Source organism: Bos grunniens, chromosome 10 (assembly GCF_055505025.1).
Source record: "Bos grunniens cultivar Pamir isolate PY7600 chromosome 10, Bosgru_T2T1.0, whole genome shotgun sequence".
Taxonomy (NCBI): domain Eukaryota; kingdom Metazoa; phylum Chordata; class Mammalia; order Artiodactyla; family Bovidae; genus Bos; species Bos grunniens.
The window spans coordinates 39,912,847-39,932,187 of record NC_141174.1 but is presented as its reverse complement, the minus strand read 5'-3'; the positions used below and the strand labels follow the sequence as shown (position 1 = coordinate 39,932,187).

The 19,341-nt window shown below is 36.8% G+C and overlaps 1 long non-coding RNA gene across 6 annotated transcripts in view; it reads left to right on the top strand.

Moving 5' to 3' along the window:
- The window catches only part of LOC147364384 (uncharacterized), a 610,904-nt gene that overhangs the window by 175,662 nt on the left and 415,901 nt on the right, over nucleotides 1-19,341 (top strand). For 3 of the 6 annotated variants that reach the window (XR_015134439.1, XR_015134441.1, XR_015134442.1), the window contains exon 2: nucleotides 7,185-7,237. The exons of the other annotated variants lie outside the window; for them this stretch is intronic. This is a non-coding gene — a long non-coding RNA (uncharacterized LOC147364384). The remainder of the gene's footprint in view (nucleotides 1-7,184; nucleotides 7,238-19,341) is intronic. 6 annotated transcript variants of the gene reach the window in all.

Genomic DNA, 19,341 nt, shown 5'->3' with positions numbered 1-19,341 from the left:
AGAAGAGGAAACATTTGTTGAGTGCTAATTTTGAGCCATCCTATATTCTAAACACTCACTGAACTCTCAACAAATTTAGAAAGTAGTTGCTAGTATTCTTCCACATTTCACAGATAAACTGAATCAGAAAGAAATCAAATAAGTTTTCTAAGGTCAAACAGCTGCCGCTGCTAAGTCTCTTCAGTTGTGTCTGACTCTGTGCGACCCCATAGACAACAGCCCACCAGGCTCCTCCGTCCCTGGGATTCTCCAGGCAAGAACACTGGAGTTGGGTGCCATTTGCCTTGTCCGAAGGTCAAACAGCAAAGCATTTAAAACCGTATCACTAAACTGCAGGCTCTAGGCTTGCTCATTTATATTTCCATTATGTACTGCTAGAGATTTAAAGAAAACAAACAGAAGATAAACATCATTTGCCAATTTTAAATTAGTTATATAATCAAGAACTTTGCCTAATCATGCAATAACATGGTTCAACTAGACTAAAACTTAAGGACTTACAGAAAACCTTTACCAAAGCTCCAAAGTTTTAAGGTGGGTCAGGAGGTAAATACATAGATGTGATAATTTCCTTTTCTTTCTCTGTATTCATAAGGTATGATAATAAAGCCAATAACAATGCAAATATGATTGCAAAACCAAAAATAGCTAATATCCAGAACAACTTGTAAATGAATGGTTAATAATTGAATATTTCTTATATGCCAGAGAAAGCAGATCTTATATAAATAGTTTAATAATATAATAGTATATTTATATAAGATCTGCTTTCTCTGGCATGTAAGAAATATTCAATTATCAACCATTCATTTACAAGTTGTTCTGGATATTATTAGCTATTTTTACTACCTTATTACAAAGGTAGTAAAATACTATTAAACTATTTATATAAGATCTGTTTCTCTGGCATGTAAGAAATATTCAATTATTAACCATTCATTTACAAGTTGTTCTGGATATTATTAGCTATTTTTACTACCTTATTACACAGAGAAGGTAATGGCACCCCACTCCAGTACTCTTGCCTGGGAAATCCCATGGATGGAGGAGCCTGGTAGGCTGTAGTCCATGGGGTCGCTAAGAGTCGGACACGACTGAGCGACTTCACTTTCCCTTTTCACTTTCATGCGTTGGAGAAGGAAATGGCAACCCACTCCAGTGTTCTTGCCTGGAGAATCCCAGGGGCGGGGAAGCCTGGTGGGCTGCCGTCTATGGGGTCACACAGAGTCGGACACGACTGACACGACTTAGCAGCAGCAGCAGCAACCTTATTACAACTGGAGAAAGGATAGGCTACCCACTCCAATATTGTTGGGTTTCCCTTGTGACTCAGCTAGTAAAGAATCCGCCTGCAATGTGGGAGACCTGGGTTTGATCCCTGGGTTGGGAAGATCCCCTGAAGAAGGCACAGACTAGCCACTCCAGTATTCTGGCCTGGAGAATTCCATGAACTCTATAGTCCATAGCGTCACAAAGAGTCGGACATGACTGAGCGACTTTCACTTTCACCTTACGAATGATAAAGATTAAGTGACTTATTTAAAACTGTTTTAAAGTGTGAAACTAAGATTCAAACACAATTTCTCTTAATTCCTACAGAGCCTTCTACTTCTAAATTTTCTACACAGATGTTAAACCTCTCCGTATACCTCCATATTTTGCAGGCTGGAAATAGAAATTCTAGCAGATACTGATCTTAAAAAATAGTTATTCTTAAAACCATCTAACTTGTTTTAAATTTGCTGTAATGGCTACAATAGCTTTTTATGTCAAAATAATATGTGTTAGCACTGTATGTAATAAGAAAAGCTCTACAACTGATAGCTCTGAAATGGGATTTTGAATTTAATATCTAGCAAGGCGGAACACATCATTGGTGGTAGCAAGGATAGTCTCTGGAATAGGATAGCATGCAGTTGTCAAAACTTTTGCCACTGGTAAAATGGAATGGTATACTAGTGAAATGAAGTACACTGATTGGTGTATTATATGAAATCTTTGAGAAGTACAAAAGTATAAAGACTATGTGATCAAATGCCTCTTGCAACAATCAGTGTGTCAGGTATGTGTAAGGACTATTTTGGTGCAGATATCCAGTAGATAATCGGAGTTCAAGAGGGAATTTGGCTCAGAAAATAGGCTTTTATAAAATGTCTGCCTATAGAAAGAACTTGAAAAAGGCACTTGTAAAAAGAGACTTCAAAGGGCAGTTACCTCTAAAGCAAAAACCTTAAAAGGATTAACAGGGTGGAAATATTTTGACTAGAATAGGTATAAAAGTGGGGAGAAGAGCTAGGAGAAGATAGTGTATCAAGAGCTAAGGGAGCAGAGGTCTTACCTGAGGAGGGGATGATCGATAGTGTAGGACTAATAACAGAATTTGCTTTTGTTGTTGTTCAGTCACTAAAATAGATTTGGGCCATTAAGAGCTCATTGCTGATGAAATGAAAAACAAACTAAGGAAAAACAGAATCATCCTGGGAGTGAGTTGTAATTGAAAAAATAAAAAGCTAATGAACATAAACCACACTGTCAATAAATTTAGTCAAAAGTATGAAACAAGAGAGAGACTTAAGAGTAGGAGGCATGGAGTTTCAAGGGAAAGAGTTCCTTATGGAGAGTAGAACGTTTACTAAGGTACCAACATTTGGATGATTTAATGTCAAGAATTTGGAGGAGCATCCTGTGGACAATTTGGAAATTCCAGAGATACAAAGATTGAAATTTCAACAAGAGTTAATCTTAAAAAAAAGAAAAAAAAAACAAGTACCAGTGAGAAAGGCTAAACATAAAATATGTCTGAAAGTCATGACATTTTAAAATATTAAATTCCCTAAAAGAAATGTTAGATGAAAATATGAAGTAGCATAGAAAAGGATCATCTGAAAATGGTAAACATGGTACTAGAATCATATCACCAGGTTTTTTTTTTTTATTTCATGAATGGCTTCATATTTTAAAAAGGGTTTATTAAAACTGTGGTAGCTTAGAACCTATATAAATACTCCGGGTGTTTGTAAGAACGGACCTGTATTTGTTTTCTGAGAAAAATTTTTTTTTGTAATACTATTTTTTGATAAATTAAATACAATAGTATGTTAAAGGATTTGGATTTCTATAAACAAGGCCCTATATAAATGTTAGGTTTTGTTTGCTAAATTAGGCTTTCTTGGAATTCATTTGGAACAGCTGGATCACCTTAGAGCTTTGCAAGTTTAGTATGTTTCAGGAAGGAGTTCAGTGTCAACAACTTAGATTTTGGACTGTTAAAACTTAGCAGAAAAATCTTATACCTTAGAAGGAAAAAATGGCTGCAAGGTCAAGTTTTCTATACTAAAAGTCAAGAATCCTTGTTTGACCTGGTGAAATTATAGACTAGATTGTGGCCAGGTTTCCCCAGAGAAGGTGGTTCTCCTATCACAATGTTTATGAAGCACACAGAGGAGCAGGTCAGCCTTGAAGGCCAGAATGTGACAAATTCTTTTATCCCTCTGTCTGGCTGTCCAGGCCCCTCACTTGTATACCTAATCAAAATCTAGTTGTGCAGTTGAAGCACATGTAGGAAATTGAAAAATCCTTATGCTACTTCATAATCAAAGAATACAACCTTTACTGAATTCATTTGCTTAAAATTATTAAAATCATTTTTATGCACTGGAAAAAAATTCTTACTTCCAACATGGTTATGGTTTTTCTTGAAAGGCCAAATATTAAGAATATGATGCAATAAATCCTTTGATCAACTGTGGTGGTGGTGGTCTAGTTGCTAAGTCAGCCCGACTCTTGTGACCAACTGTCACAAGAGTCAATCTTGTTGATCAACTGTAAACACATTTTAGACTGCCTGTAATTTTTAATATATTTTAAAAATTTATGTTGTTTCCATTAAAGTGTCTGCTTCAGTTCACAGTGCTGATCTGGGTCAAGTGGGAACAATTTACCTTTAAATAAAATAAAACACAAAAAAAATATTGGACATTATGTGGTGTCAGGTTCATATTTTTTAGTTTTATTGTGTGATCTTCCAAGTAATCTTCAAGCTTTACATGTAACACTTGGATGTAGCATTTGAATAATGTTTATATGTTTAGAAAAGGATAGAGCTGTTCCAAAACACACATTGGTGTTCAATTCTTTATTAATGGTTTTGCATCACAAAGAACTTCTTAAATTTTCTGTCAATCAGCAGTTTTTGTTATTTTTGGACATTTTGTTTCTAAGACCCTCCAATTTGATATGCGAGGGTTTTTTTTCATGCTTTATTCTACAATTAGTGTGCACTAATTAGTATTCTATCTGAATCTGCACTGGAATATAAGTTTGAAGATGTATTTAAGTTCCAGATGCACTCAAGTTCATTATAACTTGAGAAGCTGGGGAAAAAATTAACCCCTTTGAAATTTACAAACCATTTACCCCTACGATTTGGAGAAGGCAATGGCACCCCACTGCAGTACTCTTGCCTGGAAAATCCCATGGATGGAGGAGCCTGGAAGGCTTCAGTCCATGGGGTCGCTGAGGGTCGAACATGACTGAGCGACTTCACTTTCACTTTTCACTTTTATGCATTGGAGAAGGAAATGGCAACCCACTCCAGTGTTCTTGCCTGGAGAATCCCAGGGATGGGGAAGCCTGGTGGGCTGCTGTTTATGGGGTCACACAGAGTCGGACATGACTGAAGTGACTTAGCAATAGCAATAGCAATACCCCTACGATTGCTATGAGAATTAAAATAGTTACTATGTAAAAGAAATCTGCACAGTGATTCTTAGTGGAGATTCAATGACAGTTGGCTTCCCTTCTCTACTTTTTCCAATCCTTTGTGATTCTCAGTTTCCTCACCTGATATATATGTTTTCTGAAACATCTAAGTAAAGTATATATTTATATTTATGGACCACAAATACAATAGCAAAAGAAATTCTGATTGCTGTTCTGTACTGTTTCATGGAAGGTGCACAGAGAGGCATCAGAGAATCATAATTTATTGAAGGATCATTCCCACAGATAGAGATACAAGATTAGTCCTTCTCTACCCAATATTAAATTTAACTGAGGTTCTCTCACTGTCACAGTAATTTGTTCACAATTGTTGCCTACAGTTTTCCTGCCTCTTAATCAAGCTCAAATGAAGCAATCAAAAAACTTTCTGAGCAGAAACTGTGACCTGAAAAAGGAATTAGGTAATTTAAGAACAGAAAAAATATGTGATGTGTTTCCTCTCTCCTAAATTTGTTATATTCCATGTGTGAAGAAAACAAATAGACTTCAAATTGTCACTATGACAGAATAGTTTGTATCAGATTAACTTTCCAACCGAGGGAACAGGAAGTTAGTAGTAGTAGGTGGGAATACAGAAACTGGAGAAAGTAGTTTTAAGGAGAAAAATATATTGAAAGACGATGGAGAGCAACCAGTGCAGGCAATGCTTTATGGTCAGTGATTCTTTAGAAGGAAAAAAAAGAGAAGGAGAGTTCCATTTTTATCCCAACTTTATCTTCTAAGGGCATTTTCCAAACTGTTCTGCTAGGGAAAGGAAATTGGTAGAATTAACTGACTGAGAAGACAGAGTTCAGATCTGTTGGTACTTTACAGACTAAATCCTGGACAGAAGGACAATCCAGTAAAGACTCTGAAAAATCTGCCTGCATACTCCTGTGAATCTTCAGCCAGTGCTTAAACTATGTGTATATAGGGTAAATCACTTTAGAATTCAGTAAAATATGACACATAGAATGTTGAAAAGTTGAACAGGGACTTTAGTATCTATGTGGTGCTGTGGAGACAAAGGTTAGAATTCAAGCATTTCAATTAAGGGGGCTTTATAAACACATTTGGCTTTCAGGTGAGACTCCAGAAAGGCCATGTCCTAAGAGTAAGGGCCTCCAACAAAGGAATAAAATTAATAGCTTGAGAGTAAGGGAAACTCTGAAGAGCAGTCCTAAGGAAGCCTGAGGCCTCTATACAATCACAGTGCTCTGCCAGAAGTCTATCTGCTGGTCAGAAAACTCTTAACCCTCCTTGGAGGGAGATGGTATTGTCAAGAGCTTTTATGATTTTTAAAACTTGTTTTATAGAGGTGTATCTTAAATGTTATAGATTGTATAAAAGGCATTAAGTGTACAGCTTAGTAAATATCTTCATATTTACAGCATTGTAAATAGAGAATGTAATTACAGCATTGTAAATACATTCATATACATTGTAAATACATTCATATATTACCACTCATGTTAGGGTATAGAGCATTTCTGAAGCCTGGAAGGTTCTCTCATCTTTTGGGGTATTCAATATTCTTACTTATCCCACCATCAGTTAATATTGCTTATTCTGAAGTTAACATAAATGGAGTCATTTGTATGTTTAATGCCCAACTCCTTTTACTCAAAATAATAACCATGAGGTTCATCTATATTTTTGTATGTATTCACAGTTTCTTTTTATTTCTTTATAGCATCCTACTGTATCAGTATTCCACAATTTATTAATCTGCTGCTGATAGAAATTAAGATTGTTTCCAGTTTGGGGCTATTATGAAATATTCTTTTTTATGTTTTTGTGAGAACTTATCCACTCATTTCTCTTGTGAATATGACTAGGAGTGGTATAACTTTAGCAAATGTTGCCAAAGTACTTTCCAAAATTATGGTAAATATTTACACTCCTAACTGATTTGTGAGAGTCCCAGTTACTCCACATTCTTGCTGACATTAGTATTGTGACTCTTTGGAATCTGAATTTTCAGAGGAAATGTGTAGTGATTTGGCACTATGGTTTTAACTTGCATTCCCTTTGTAGGTAAAAATGTTGAGCACATTTTCTTATTCTAACTAACCATTTGAATTCCCTCTTATCAAGTCCCTGTTCAAGACTTGCCCTTTTTCATTGGGTGTTTTTTGTTTTTTCAATCGTTTATAGGAGTGATTTATATATTCCAGTTATATCTTTTGTTGGAAATGTGAATTGTAGAATCTTCTCCCTGTCTATGAACTATCTTTTCACTTAGTTAACGGTGTCTTTTGATTGATAAAAATTTTTAATTTTCACAAAATCAAAGGATTATTTATCTTATTTTTAATTAGTGGTTTGGGGTTTTGTTTAAGAAATCTTTTGCCTTATCACACCAAAGATATGAAAATATTGTCCTCTTTCCTTATAGAAGCTTTCTTGTTTACCAATCGTAGGTAGTCCTATGATCCAGCTTGAGAAACTTGTACCTATCCTATGAGCATGTAAGGTAAGAGTCTGTGTTCCTCTTTTTTATCTAATAAATAGGCAATTGTTCCGATATAATTTATTAAAAAGACCTCCTTTCCTCCAGTGAATTAGGGTTGGAACCACTGATGGCTCTTCATTTGCACATCCATTAATGACTTCTCTCTTCTGTTACACTAGTCAATGTTTCTATGCATATGCCAAGCTAGGCTCTCTTATTTATACTAGTTTTAGAATGAGTCTTAAAATTTTATGGTGGAATTCCTCCAACTTTGTTATTCATCATCAAGTTTGTCTTGGCTAGTTTAGGTTCTTTCCACTTATATCTAAATTTCAGAATCAGCTTTTCAGTCATGCCCCCAATATGCTATGTTTGTAGAGAATTCAGAGATAAATTTGAAGAATTTTCATACTAACCATATAGGGTTTTCTAATCCTTTAAAATTGGGCTATTAAATTCTTTTTGAACAGTGTCTCCTAGTTTCTGGTGTATAATTCTTGCACATATCATATTATATTTACTCTTAGTCAAAGCAGTATAGATGCTACATTTTAAAAAATTTCCTTTTATAATTGTTTGCTGCTGGTATATAGTGTATAGTGTTAGTCGTTCAGTCATGTCCAACTCTTTGCAACCCCATGGGCCATAACCCACAGGCTCCTCTGTCCCTGGAATTCTCCTGGCAAGAATACTGGAGTGGATTGCCATTCCCTTCTCCAGGGAATCTTCCTGACCCAGGAATTGAACCCAGGTCTCCTGCATTGCAGGTGGATTCTTTACCATCTGAGCTACCAGGGGAAATTTGCTGCTGGTATAGACAGCTATTATTTTTGAATATTGATTTATATCCTGAAACTTTAATTATTTTCAACAGTTTAAATTCTTCTGGATAATTTTTCTTACACACACAATCATGCCACCTGCAAATAAAGTTTGTTAATTTGTGAAGTTTATATTTTTATTCATTTTTGCAACTTTATTTTGTGTTAATTAGAGATGCACATACAATTGTAAGAAAAAATACGGTACAATTCCATAGACCCTTCATCCAGTTTGCTGCTACAGTTAGAGCGTACATAACTATAGTTCAATATCAGGAAACTGATATTGATACAACCCATCAATCTTAGTCAGATTTCAACAGTTTGCATGTACTCCTTTGTATATGTGTTTGTGTCTGTATCTGACTCTTTGTGACGTTATGGACTGTAGCCCACCTGTGGGGCTCCTCTGTCCATGGGGATTCTCCAGGCAAGATTGCTGGAGTGGGTTGCCATTCCTTTCTCCAGGGGTCTTCCCGACTCAGGGATTGAGCCTACCTCTCTTATATCTCCTGCATTAGCAGGCGGGTTCTTTACCACTAGTGACACCTGGGTGTCTGTGTATTTTGTTCTATGCTATTTTATCATATTGTGCGACCACCATCACACTCAAGACAGAAGAGTTTTGTTACAAGGATACCTTGTGCTACCCTTTTATAGTCACAGTTGCCTGACTCTGACTGCAACCCCTTACCTACCCTCAGCTCTGGTAACCATTAATCTGGTGTTCATTTCTATAATTTTGTTCATTTCTATAATTCATTCATTTGAGGAATGTTATATAATGGAATGAAAACGTTGAGACTGTTTTCTATCTTGTGATAGACCCATCATACAATATGCAAGTTGTTTCAAAGTTTGTTCCTTCTTCTTGCTGATATTGTGGTATGGATGTATCATATTTTGTCTGACCATTCCCTAGCCATAACAGCAAATGGGTTATTTCCAGGTTGGGACTATCATGAATAAAGCTGCTATGAACATTCATGTACAGATTCCTGTGTAAACAAACGTTTCTAGTTCTTAGGGATAAATGCCCAACAATTCTGTTCCTGAGCCATGTGATAAGCTCATGTTTAATTTTTTTTTTTAGGAAACTGCCATACTATTTTCCAGAGTGTAGTTGACATTTCTGTCATCAATATATGAATGATCAAGTTTCCCCAGATCCTTGACAGCATTTGGTATCGAGGTTTATCCTATTTCGGGTTTCCTCAGCTTCTTGAATCTGTAGAATTAAATGTTTCACCAAATTTGGAAAATTTTCAACTACTATTTCCTTGAATAGTTTTTCAGTTCCACTCTCACTCTTCCCTTCTTATAAGATTTTAATTATACCAATGCTAATTCTTTTGTTATAATCTCATAAGTTCCTGAGACTCTGGGTTTGTTGTTGTTTCTTCAGTCTGTTTTTCATTTTGTTCAGATTGGGTAAATTCTATTGATAAGTCAGGGACTGATTCTATCCTCTGTCCCTCTGCTCTACTATCTGTTGCCCCTCTACTATTAAGCCCATCAAGGAGGTTATTTTTTTGTTTCAGTTTTACATTTTTCAGTGCTATAATTTCCAATTTTTCCCTTTTCATAATTTCTGTTAGTTGATATTTTTATGTTTTTATTTGTTTTAAGAAGATTCACAATTGCTTCTTTAAGCCTTTTCATGGTGGATGCTTTAAAATCCTTTACACATAATTTCAACATATGATTTATTATTAGTGTTGTATTCTGGTATATTTTTATCCAGGTTGTGATTTTTTGGTTCTTTGTAAGATGAGTGATTTCTGATTGTACCCTAGATATTTTGGATATTATTTTATGAAACTTTGTATACTATATAATCTTCTTATTGTAGCAAGTAGTCTCCTGTTGAGGTGTACTTCTGGTGGTAGTTTAGTCCCTAAGTCGTGTCCAACTCTTGCAACCCCACGGGCTACAGCCTACCAAGCCCCACTGTCCATGAAATTTTCCAGGCAAGAATACTGGAGTGGAGTTGGCATTTAGATCTTCAGGGTATCTTCCCGACTCAGGGATTGAACCTGAGTCTCCTGCATTGCAGAAGAATCCTTTACTGTCTGAGCCACCAGGGAAGCCTGGAACCTGGGGCAAGTATTAATAAATGTGTCTGTTGTGCTTCAGGCCAGGCCCTGCCTAAACTACCCTAGCAAAAATGGAGTGCCAACTCACACTGCATTATTTCAGGCAAATTCAAGTTTCCTCTCTTCCACACTGACACCTTCTTGGTAAACCTGGGACATTAATTTATATTTCTTTGTTGCCTCCAAGTAGGGATATAGGCTCAGCTCCCTGCTGGACCCCAATGACACCATTAGAAGGGTGCAGATGAAGCAAGTGCCAACTAGCCATGCCTGTCCCAACAATCTCATCCTGCCTTGTAATCCTAGGTGAGGTGGAGGCTCAGCTCTTCACTGGGCCCCACCAATGCTAGGAGATGGCCAGGATTCATATCAGTTAACCTTACTTTGAACTGCCTCATTCATTCTCATTGCTGCTGGGTGGGTGTGAAGGTTCAACTCCCTGTGGGCACTGATAAGAACAGGGGTGAGGAAAACTTAGAATATTGACTAGTCCCAACTCACGCTGCCTATACAGTCTCAGTGCTGTCGAAGAGGTGGAGGCTCAGCTTGTGGCTGAACCTCACTGACTCTACCATGGTGGAATTATTTTAGCGCCACCTCCTTCTGGGTGGGAGATCAGGGAATTGGAGCATCTTTTATCCTCCGTAGGCATACAGAGCACAGATGAGCTCCAGACTCCGAATGATGATACTGTTTTAACAGGGAATTAGAGTTCTTGGAGAAGGAAATGGCAACCCACTCCAGTGTTCTTGCCTGGAGAATCCCAGGGACGGGGGAGCCTGGTGGGCCACCGTCTGTGGGGTCGCACAGAGTCAGACACGACTGAAGCGACTTAGCAGCAGCAGAGTGCTGCCAGCTTTAGCCAGTTAGGGATGAAAATTTATCTCCAAGTTTGGCCCCATGCATACCACTGGGGAGAGAATTGGACAGCTGCTGCCTGGTTTCTGCTGGGCTGGGATAGGGTTGGTAGATGAATAGCTTCCTATTCAGTCTCTGAAATCTTGCAGTGAGTGGTACACTTTTTTCTGTTGGTGTTTGACCAGAGTAGATTGGGTATTGCCACTAAAGACTTTTGTTTTGAGGCCACATATTTCTGGTCCTTGGACCAGTGAAATAGGCTTTATTTGGAGCTTTTTTTAAATTTTGTTTTCTGTTTGTGCCTGTTGTAGGTCTTGGGTTGAAGGCTTCTGCATCACCCTGCTGGGATGTATGGCAATCAATAAGGAAGCCAAGGAACTCACCCTTTTGCCAGTCCTCAGGTTCCAAGGTCCTTATACAGTCTGCCTTCTTCTTTCTGGGCCTTCTGGGGCTTGTCTTTGTATGTCCAGAGTTTTCAGTTGGAAGAGGCAATGCCTGGGAAGAATGGGGCTATTTCATCTTAGCCAAAACCAGAAGCCTTTTTAATGGCTTTTTTTAATACTAGCAGACTTCCAGTATGATATGTGAAACAAATCAGTATAGTTGACACTTCTTGTTTTGTTCCTGGATAAGGTAAATTTTTCAGTAAGTTATTAGATGCTGTTTTGATAGGAATTTTTGTCAGATTAAGGACCTTTGGAAAATTCTGAAAGAGGTGGGAACACGAGACCACCTGACTTGCCTCTTGAGAAATCTGTATGCAGGTCAGGAAGCAACAGTTAGAACTGGACAAGGGACAACAGACTGGTTCCAAATAGGGAAAGGAATATGTCAAGGCTGTATATTGTCACCCTGATTATTTAACTTATGTGCAAAGTACAGCATGAGAAATAATGGGCTGGAAGAAGCACAAGCTGGAATCAAGATTGCTGGGAGAAATATCAATAACTTCAGATAAGTAGATGACACCACCCTTATGGCAGAAAGCAAAGAAGAACTACAGAGCCTCTTGATGAAAGTGAAAGAAAGAAAGAAAGTGAAGTCACGCAGTCATGTCTGACTCTTTGCCACCCTATGACTGTAGCCTACCATGCTCCTCCGTCCATGGGATTTTCCAGACAAGAGTACTAGAGTGGGTTGCCATTTCTTCTCCAGAGAATCCTCCCAACCCAGGGATTGAACCTGGGTCTCCCACGTTGTAGGCAGACACTTTACCATCTGAGCCACCAAGAAAAGTGTAAGAGGAGAGTTAAAAAATTGGCTTAAAACTCAACATTCAGAAAACTATGATCATGGCATCTGGTCCCATCATTTCATGGCGAATAGATGGGGAAACAGTGACAGACTTTATTTTTGGGGTCTCCAAAGTCCTGCATATGGTAACTGCAGCCATGAAATTAAAAGACACTTGCTCCTTGGAAGAAAAGTTATGACCAACCTAGACAGCATATTAAAAAGCAGAGACATCACTTTGCCAACAAAGGCCCATTTAGTCCAAGCTATGGTTTTTCCAGTAGTCATGTATAGTTGTGAGAACTGGACTATAAATAAAGCTGAGTGCTGAAAAATTGATGCTTTTGCACTGTGGTGTTAGAGAAGACACTTGAGAGTCCCTTGGACTGCAAGGAGATCCAAACAGTCAATCCTAAAGCAAATCAGCCCTGAATATTCATTGGAAGGACTGATGTTGAAGCTGAAACTCCAGTACTTTGGCCACCTGATGCAAAGAGCTGACTCATTTGAAAAGTCCCTGATGCTGGGAAAGATCAAAGGTGGGAGGAGAAGGGGATGACAGAGGATCAGATAGTTGGATGGCATCACCAACTCAGTGGACATGAGTTTGAGTAAACTCTGGGAGTTGGTGATAGACGGGGAGGCCTGGCATGCTGCAATCCATGAGATCGTAAAGAGTGAGACATGACTGAGCGACTGAACTGAACTTAACTGAGGACATTTACTTATATTCCTAGTTTGCTGAGAATTTTTAGAATAAATTAAATTTTATCTTTTTTTTTTTTTTTTTGCTGTGATTGAAAGAACACTATGTTTTTTCTCCTTTTTTTTTTTTTTTTTGCTGAGGAGGTGAATTGTAATGATTGGTTTTCAAATGTTAAATCAAACTTGCATTTTTGAAAGAAAATTTGCTTTGTCAAGATGTGTTATCCTTTTAATTTAGTGTTGGATTCAGTGTTCTAATATTTCATTAATAAAGACTTTTGCTTTTATGTTATGAGAGAGATTACCTTCTTAAATTTATTCATTGGATCCTTCATTTTATATTTATTATTTTTAGTTATAAAAATGTTATTTTCTTTCAAATCTATCTCCATTCATATTGTTACAATTTTCAACTTCGGTTCAGTTCAGTTGCTCAGTCGTGTCTGACTCTTAGTGACCCCATGAATCGCAGCACGCCAGGCCTCCCTGTCCATCACCAACTCCTGGAGTCCACCCAAACTCATGTCCATTGAGTCGGTGATGTAATTCAGCCATCTCATCCTCTGTTGTCCCCTTCTCTTCCTGTCCCCAATCCTTCCCAGCATCAGGGTCTTTTCAAATGAGTCAACTCTTCTCATGAGGTGGCCAAAGTACTAGAGTTTCAGCTTCAACATCAGTCCTTCCAATGAACACCCAGGACTGATCTCCTTTAGAATGGACTGGTTGGATCTCCTTGCAGTCCAAGGGACTTTCAATCCAAGGGACTCTCAAGAGTCTTCTCCAATACCACAGTTCAAAAGCATAAATTCTTTGGTGCTCAGCCTTCTTCACAGTCCAACTCTCACATCCATACACGACCACTGGAAAAACCATAGCCTTGACTAGACGGACCTTTGTTGGCAAATTAATGTCTCTGCTTTTGAATATGCTATCCAGGTTGGTCATAACTTTCCTTCCAAGGAGTAAGCGTCTTTTGATTTCATGGCTGCAATCACCATCTGCAGTGATTTTGGAGCCCCCCAAAATAAAGTCTGACACTGTTTCCCCATCTATTTCCCATGAAGTGGGACCAGATGCCATGATCTTCGTTTTCTGAATGTTGAGTTTTAAGCCAACTTTTTCGCTCTCCACTTTCCCTTTCATCAAGAGGCTTTTTAGTTCCTCTTCACTTTTCTGCCATAAGGGTGGTGTCATCTGCATATCTGAGGTTATTGATATTTCTCCTGGCAATTTTCAACTTACTTCCTATATTAAACTATGTGAGGTATAATTCTAGTATCTGAGCCCCTGCTACTTTGTTTATTTATTTATTTATTTTTGCTTCTTTTAGCTTTCATTTGTATAGTCTCTCTTTCTCTGTCTCTTTTTAAATTAGAGATATGATGTCAGGGAGACATGGTTTCAAATCCTCCTGATTTTGCCATTTACTCACTGTGTGATTATGAATAATCAACAAAATAATGTTCCTGAGGTAATATGTGAATAAAAGCACTTTTCCTGTGGTACTGAAGTGAATAATAATTGAGATAACTATAAGAGGGGCCAATAATCTTTTTCTTTAGTCTTTCTTGACAGATTTGTTCCTTTTACAATTTTATTTCTCTTTTTGTAAGATTTCATTTCTGTAGAAGGCAGGACAAGAAATATTTTCCCTTTCTACCTAATTTATATTTATTTTAATATTTTAAGTCAGATACGGTGACTCCCTTCTTTTAAAACAAATTTTAAATATTATGGCTTTTGTTTGGGGCAGATACTGATGAAAAAAATAATAGCTAATTTTGAGCACCTTAGTGATGGAAACACTATACATAATTTTCATGAATCCTTACAGAATTCATATGAGGTAGGTGCTAACAACATTCAGTTTATGGATGGAAAGCAACATAAAGTACCTTGCATAAGGGCATGAAGCCAGAATCTAAGCCCAGGGAATCTGATTCCAGTCCAGATAACACACTTGCCTGCTTCTCCTTTGTTTCTCACCTACACATTTTGATTAAGAGGCAGTTTATTATATTGATTAAAACACAGACTCTGCAGTCATGTTGCCTTAGTTTGAAACTTACGTCTGTACTTACGGGCTTCCCAGGTGGCACTAGTGATATAGAACCCAGATGCCAGTGCAGAAGATATAAGAGTTGTGGGTTCGATCCCTGGATCAGGAAGATTCCCTGGAGGAGGGCTTGGCAACCCACTCCAGTATTCTTGCTTGGAGAATCTCATGGACGGAAGAGCCTTACAGTGTGAGACATCAAGCAAGTTGCTGAAAACTGAGTTTTGTCATATATAAAAATTTGTATTAAGATCTGTGTTAAGTGATAGGTCATTCATGTAATCTTAGCTCCTGTAGGCTTGATCATTTTGATTGTGTAACTGACACTGTATTTGGAAAAATTTTTGTAGCAATGATTTGAGGATTAGATCAGTGTCATAATCCTATATGCAATACTCATCTTTACTTCTGCTAAGTATCTGGGGACACTAGCAATCTGAGATTAGTTTAATCAACTCCCAGGCATTTTTTAAAATTTATTTTTAATTGGAGGATAATTGCTTTATAGTATTGTCTTAGTTTCTGCCATGAATCAATATGTCCCCTCTCTCTTGGACTTCCCTCCTAGGTACTGAGAATATTTGAAGCTTTTCTTCAAAGTTTCTGTGAGCCTATCTAGTTCTATTCCCAGGTCATTTTTTCACTAGGTTGCAGCCTTTTAGAGTCCTCATCCACAGTGTTAGAATTACTAAGACTTACATGTTTTTTGAACCCTGAACTTCAAAGATTTATTCCCTGCCCCAAGATGTTTTCAGAAGTGCTTCTCACATTCTCAGCATGTCAGATACTACCAGCAAAAAAGCTGCTCCAAGTGCTGTCTTTAGATTTCTACCATTAAAATGTCTTCATTTTTATTAGTGCTTAAGGGTATTTATATACCTTTATATCTTTCTATCAAATTGTTCTAGTTGTCCTTGGTAAGAAGATTGATCAAATTGTTTAATCTACTATTAAAAAGCAAATGATTTTCACATTTAGGTTCAAGTGGTTAATAATTCTTTGAATGCTAATTTTCTCGTTTTTTCATTTTACTTATCTTTATCTTCTACAATGAATAAGTATTGCCTGCACAATAAGACATATTCATTTAAAAATATAAATTGTGAAAGATCAAGATGGGAGGGAACATGTTTGATAGTAAGTCATATGAAAGTCATGGAAGAAAATCTAACATGAAATCACAGAATTCATGAATCATAGGCAATATAAAAAACTACGGCCAGATTTACCTGCTCCCCATATACTGCAGTACGCTGGTCTTAGGAGTACTCAGTTTAACTCAACCAAAAATATTGTTAGTGTCGCACTGATGGATTGTGATGTATTCAGAAGAGAACAGAACAATCTTGAGTTTCCAACTGTGACAAGGATGAGTTGGATAAATGAAAAATGTACTGAGACAATATATGATTGTGAAAAAATATGATAACTATCTTCAAATATGTGAAAATATATTATGCTGGAGAAAGAGTTTATTTAGAGCATGTTGCTTTAAAAGGCAAAAATATGGGGAATTAAATGAAAATAGGAAGGGAAGTTTTCCAAATAATTAGAAAGTTTACCAGTGATGCATAGTATAGAGAACTTTGCAAAACAATATTACCTGTCATTAGAAGATTTGAACCAATGGGTAGATAGCTACTTCTCAAACTTCCCTTAAATGAGTGTATCCTTTACAATCTAAATTGTAAAACTTTATGTTTCTAGGGTTGTTCTAGCAACAGCATGTGGGTTGTAATATAGGGGTAAGAGTTTAAGATCAAATAGACTAGGCAATATAAAAACTAAATTATGTCTTACTTGGGCATGATTGTTGACAGTGGATATAGCAAAGGCACAGAAACAAGAAGGATTCCTTGAAAAATTATAAAATAATTTTATAGTCTACAATATATGGAAGAGAGAGTAGAATAATCAAATAATTCTAGGAAAAATGTAGGAATAAGTGAAATGAATAATATTAAAAAAATCACATTATAAATTATAAAATATTTTAAAAACTTATTACATAAGTTTTTATATAAATTTTCACTTCCTGATTTCTACAACTACTTCTTTTCTTGAGAAGCAGTTATTTGCTCTATAAAATTTTCTACCTCTGTATCTGTCCTGCTGAAAAATTACAACAACCCATGTGTGAATAATAGAAATTTTTCATTTTTTCTGCCTAATTCAATTTTTAGCTTTCCCAATTTAAAGGAAGTTCAGGCTCATTATCCACCCTGCAAAGGTAGATTTTGCTGATATAATAATATTACTTTAGAATGGAATTTTTAAAAAATGGTGTAATAATTCTTATGTGTGATAAAAATGATTATTTTTCATTATCTCTCTATTATTTGCATAACTCTATGCAACAACTTTGAGTTATACCAAAAAACAAGGTCATTTAACCTTATATGGTTTTCTTTATGTATTTGTTGGTAAACAGAATAATAGAGAACCCAAAATATCTAAATCTTCATCACCAGAAACTGAATTTTCATCAGAAACTGAATTTACCTTACTTGGCTAAAGGAACTATACATATGATTAAATTGAGAACCCCAGTGTAGGGAGATTGTCTTGGATTATCCCTGCCCAGTCTAATCAAGAGAGTTCCTAAAAGCAAAGAACCTTTCCAGGCTAGACTCAGAGAGAGAGGTAACTGCCAAGGAGTAGTTTTGAAGATGGAGAAAGTGGGCACGAGCCAAGGAGTATGTGTGGCCTTTAGAAGCTGGGAAATGGGAAGGAAACTCCCCAGGGTTTCCAAAAAGCAACATAGAACTGCCAACACCTTGAGTTAGCCCAGTGAGATCTACATCAGATTTCTGACCTACAGAAGTATAAAACAACAAGTCTAAAGTGTTTCAAACTGCTAAGCTGGTAGCCACAGCAGCCATAGAAAACTAATACTACCAAGTTCTTATGGTTGGTACAACCATGGATTTTATTATTCATCTTATTAGTTTGGGATGTAAGCAGAAAAAAATACTAAGTCCAATTACTACTGACTTGAACAGAGAAAGTTTCATTTTTCTCGTGTAACAAGAAATCCAGAATTAGGCAGCCCAAGGCAGGTACTACCGTTCAAGTGTGCCATACCGACCCAGACTCATTTCAGCTTCTTGCTCTGTTATTCTTAGCAGATGTTTTTCCTTCCTTCAAAGGAAGAAGGTGAAGATATGAGTGAGCAAACAGCAAAATGACATCTTTGCAAAGCTTTTCCAGAAGGCCCATTCAGCCTTTTTAGATTTATGTCATTGCCCAGATAAGTTCATATTGGCTATGCTAAGTGGTAAGGTAGAGCTTGGAATTCTTAGCCAGGTACATTGCTACTCTGAACAAATTTGGGATACTGTTAGTAAAGAACATGTTGAGTGGACTAGAACTCATCATTGTCTTTTACTTGTATTGCTACATATTTTAGGCAGTGCAGAGCCTACTGCTGTAATCAAAAGGGCATTATGGTACTGTAAAAAAGCAACTATGACCAAATTTATAAAGGGTTGAAACACACAGTTCCTGATTCAGAGACATGGATTATAGGAATTAAGAGGTAGAGAAGAATTACTATAAAAAGAGATTTATGACTAAGAAGATTTCTTCATCAGCATATTCATCTAGCCAGCCTCTATTTTATCCTTTCATTTATTCTTCCTGGCTTGTCGTCATAGCAATATTCTAAGAATCAAGTTTAAGACTTATCTTTCTGTTATTCTCTATGAAAGGCTTCTACTAATAATATCAAATACTTAGAGTTTGATTTTTTTAGTATATTGCTAAGGGTTAACTTGGGCTTCCACGGTGGCTCTGATGGTAAAGAACCTGCCTGCAATGAGGAGACTCGGGTTCAATCCCTGGGTCAGGAAGATCCCCTGGAGAAAGGAATGACTACCCACTCCAGTATTCTTGCCTGAAGAATTTCATGGACAGAGGTCCCTGATAGTCTACAGTCCATGGGGTTGCAAAGAGTTGTACATGACTAAGCAACTAACACAACACACTAACACTAAGAGTTAACTTGGCCACGTAAAAGGAATGTACTTTCACTTTTCCCACTATTCCCTAAACAAATATTAGTAAACTAGACTTGCAAGCCAAATCTGCCTCATCAAACTAAACTTTTATTTAGTTTTCTAAATAAAATTTTATTGGAACACTTATTTCCATACTTCTTATGATGGCTTTGTGCTACAATGGCCATTTTCAATACATGCAATAGAGTATTGAATAGAGTACATTAGAGTACATATGTCCCACAGAGCTTAAAATACATACTATCTGTTCCTACAGATAATATTTGTCAACATTTTCCTTAAATTAGTAATAATTATTTTGTGATATGGTGTTGAAGTCTGTAGAGAAAGTATTATC